Below are 4,479 nucleotides of genomic sequence, written 5' to 3'. Positions count from 1 at the left end.
TTTGACAAGATGTATGACTCTTGTGATATCTCCAAGTCCTGGAGGGTATACAGTATGGTCATGGGCCACACATCAAGGTCTCAGGTAAAGAGAGAGAGAGAGTGAGAGCAGATCTGGGGCTCTACTTTTGTTAGTGTCCAAGGCAGGGGGGGGGGGTGCCTACAGTTTCCTAGGTTCACTCTTTATTGGCTAATTTAAAGCAGAAGAGAAGGAAGTAGAGTGTGGGCAGGAAGAAGTGGGAATCACTCAAGTACCCAGGGCTTTCTGTAAGAGAGACCTTCATACCTGCGAGCACTTAATTCCTCATCTGGTTGTTGTACTAGTAGCTGTGCAATATGTTGATTCAAGATGGATATCTTTTGAAATGGATACCTCAGCAATCAAAAGCTTAACATCAAGCATTTACACTACAATCAAAATCTTAATGTTAGGCACTTACGCTACAGTCTGATTTGTCACAGTCAATCTGTGTGACTCTTACTAGGAAATTTCATAGTCCCTATCACTGCATTGATTTTTCAGTAATTTTCCCCCAGGCATGACAAATAGGATCAACATGTTCTTTACTATATTTTATTATATTTTGTTATATCTTATTTATATTGTTTTACTTTATTTGTTCATTATAGATATAACTTACATACTAGATAGATATTCTTAATAATAAGATAAATTTAAAATTTATTCACAGCAAATTTTCACCTTTTTCACTAGTTTAGTATTTCTAAATGTGAAAACAGTTCACATTTCATTTAAAAAACATTACATGAGTATTTCCGCAACTATGTTTTGTTATTCTGAAAATTTTATATTGCACATGTAATACTATATATATATATATATATATATATATATTGGTTATCCTTTGTTATGTAACAAACCACCTAAATTTAGTGGATTCAAAAAAAAAGAAAAAACACCATTCATCAGTTCACAATATGTGGGTTAACAATTTGGACTAAATTCAGCTGAATCGTCCTGCTGATCTTGGCTGGGTTGACACATGTGGCTGCAGTCAGCTGGTGGCTCTGCCAGAGCTGAATGGTCTAAATTAGCATCATCCTCATAACTGGAAGTTGGACAGCTACTGCCCAGAATGCCGTGGTACTCTTCAAGGGGCTTCTCTTACAAGCTAACTGGGACATGTCTTCAATGTCTCTTCTAGTAGATTTAGATAAGGGTTCCTTTATTGCCATATATTCTTCTATTGACATTCATTCAGCAAGGGTCAACCCTATATCTAAGGATATGTGGAAAAGATTTTGAAATATATGAAAGATTCTGCCTTAGGTAGATTATAATATACTATATGGGAAAATTAATCACTGTAGAAAAAAATTAACCTTCTGTTGGAAGGTACATTAAGCCAGTGGGAAAAATAAACCTATCTACCTGTGATCAAATATATATAATTATACATAAATATGAAATTAAGCACTATAAAATCCCTTGGAGATCCATATTTGCAATCAAAATAAGCAAGCCAATTTTTATACTTTTTTCCAAAAAATGGTGCTATGACGTGACATAGGAAAACTTGAAAGCATTTTCCTCAAAAATTGTTTAAAACTAACTGAACAGAAAAGTGGACTGAGGTGATAAAGAAAATTTTCAAAATCAAGCCAGAAAAAGTTTTCTCACATGAAACTTTACTTTGATAGTAGATATATGTTTATAGTGTATTGGACAGACACATACATCAGACTATAATGAAACAAAACCTTGTTTTATCCCCACCAAGTTGATAGAATGATTTGCATACCTAGTCTAAACAGTTTTGTGGAAAGTCACAAGGAGAATAACCAGATGAGAAAATATAAAGAAAATAACAAAAATCTGAACTTAAATTATGGACACTTTATTTTAATCTCCCCCATATTATTAAATATGATATATTAATTCCCTTTGATTACTATCTTATTAATCTTAGATAATTGGACATGCAATCAATAAAATGTACATGGGAACAAATTCACCTAAAATTGGCTGCAAAGTTTTATATTATTGAGATCACAACTCTAGGCTATTACTTTTTTCACAAAAAGTCAGCTTTCAATAAAACCCAGCAGAGAAAATACATATGCCTAAGGGGAAAAATATTTCTCACCTTTATAGGCACTGAAATTGAATCTGTTTTACTCACAAGCTATTGTTCATAGCTGTTGTCATAAATTTTAAAGGTTCAAGAATTCACTTTTCAAATGAAACAATGACCATTCTTCTACTGAGATCCCTCAATATATCCCCATAGAAAACTCAGCATTCCATATTTTCTACAATCATTTTATATATGTGATTTTCTCAATATGAGAAATAGAGAAACTTCACACTACCAAAAATAAATACTGCTTTACTTGTTAAAGATTGAGTAGAGTTTGGCTTTTCAGGGAACTGTAGTGTAAGAGACACAGGTTCAGCCTACAAATCTACAAGGCAAAATAAATAGTTGTGTAGTGTTTTCAAATGCAAAACAAATGGAACACAAATTTGAGAAGGACATTTTGTAGAGATAAACAAGGAATGCATTCATGAAATGAGAAAGCATTAAACCAAGTTTCACAAGAAGTGAATGAACCAGAGAGAATATCTACCTCTACCTCTAAAAACAGTATCATGGGCCTTATTCAGGAGCACATACACCCGGATTGAGTGATTAGACTGGAATGGAGGACAGAAGGCTGGATTCCCAAAGGATTGAGAGTAAAGACGTACCATATAAGAGATGAGTATAGTTGTGAAACACAGGAAAAAAGTAAATTCAATATGAGAAAAAAAATTTAATTTTTAAGAGGACTTTAAGCTCACTAAGTTGTTAAACAAGTTCTAATAGTTACCAACACATTCCTGAAAAATAAAATAAAGGTTTAAAGAGAGAAAGTAAAGACAGCATTGTGATATCTATATTGAAATATCATCGCTTCTCGGCCTTTTGGCTAAGATCAAGTGTAGTATCTGTTCTTATCAGTTTAATATTGAAATATCAGACATCACGGGTATCTTGCTAATATTAATGAGAAAGTAGAGGACCATTTTTTCTCACTAATTCTATCTTTATGTTTCAATTTCAATAAACAAATAACTGAATAAATAAATGTATCAATATATAAACAAAACAAGAACAAATCCTAATCTATATTTTCAATTACCCTATTTTCTCTGACTATTCTTTAAGACTAGAAAGAATAACCATATTATTTGAGTCCCAGGATTACAAATCCTTAAAAGATTTCCTCTGTTCAAGTTGAGGCAAGTACTATATTTTAGTCATCCTTTTGCACATACTTCTGGCTATAGGTTAGGATACTCTTTTTAGGAATGTATAATTATCAATTCATTTAGCAATTATCATTAAAAATAACCAATTCTAAGTTTTCAGCTTCCTCCTCTCTATCTTAGCTTAAATCAAATCTACGTGGTAGACGAGTATCCCAGCATATGGTCTGGTTTTCTTATATCATAGTGATTTGCTGTAAGTCATTTTGTTATCAAACATTTAGATCCTTTACCTTCCATTCCAATAGCTGCTCCCTCTCAGAACTTCTTCCCTAAGAGTCTGGCTAATCTCTTTTCTTCCAATCTCTGCTTCACATTTGAACCTGCCTTCCTGTCCCTGCCTTACCAACACATCACCAGTCTCTACTGAAAAACTCTCAAAAAATCATCTTTCAAATCACATTTTTCCATATCAAGGACTGCTCAATAAGAGCTAGTTCTTCTATCCAGAAGTCCAAAATCTTTAGTTATATTTGTAAAGACTTTTGCTTTTGAGTACATATTTCACCCAAACTTATTTCTCATTTCTCAGCATAAATATTCCATTTCAACCAAGTTTACCTCTTCATTGTTTCTTACACATCCATAGTCATTTCATTAGCATCTGTGTCTTTGCTCAGCTTTTTCCCCAGAAGCGTGTCCCCCCAGTTTTTTGGAAAGTCTTTCTTTGTCCTTCCTATATAACCAAACAATATTTATCATGTAAGACCTAAATCAAGTTCCATTTGTTAAACTTATAATCAGTTTCTTAGAATTCTGGATGCCAATAGCATGTTGAATTTCATTAATTTCAGTCTGTCATTATTTTCTGATTTGATAAGTGTACAACACCAACAAATTCTACTGTATTTGAAGTACGTATACATAGAGACTCATGCAAAGTATGTATGCACTGTACTTGATGAATGGTTTACCCACGCAATCTCAAGAGATGTGCTTATAGAGACAGGCTCTGATAGTCAAGAACAGTCAAGGTTTCTCCTCTAGTTGTCATTCTCATATGACCCCAGTCTCTGCACCCTCTTTCACCTAACGCATGTGTCTCTGAAATCTAAGTGACACAACATTCTCCTGCATATCTTCTTTTCTCTAAAACCTTGTATGTTTCTCTTAAGTGAGTCACTTCCTCTGAAAAATACCTATGAACCAACATATTCTATCTCCCTTCATTATCTTCATTCTTCACTTTCTTTCTTCTCTTTCTTT

At 33.3% G+C, this 4,479-nt stretch overlaps 1 pseudogene; it reads left to right on the top strand.

Moving 5' to 3' along the window:
- Nucleotides 1–2,913: 2,913 nt before the first annotated feature.
- On the top strand, nt 2,914–3,032 carry LOC130847481 (U2 spliceosomal RNA; annotated as a pseudogene).
- The last annotated feature ends 1,447 nt before the right edge of the window (nt 3,033–4,479 follow it).

The sequence above is a fragment of the Hippopotamus amphibius genome, chromosome 2, assembly GCF_030028045.1.
Source record: "Hippopotamus amphibius kiboko isolate mHipAmp2 chromosome 2, mHipAmp2.hap2, whole genome shotgun sequence".
NCBI classification, from domain to species: Eukaryota; Metazoa; Chordata; class Mammalia; order Artiodactyla; family Hippopotamidae; genus Hippopotamus; species Hippopotamus amphibius.
This window is presented reverse-complemented; position numbering and strand designations above follow the sequence as displayed.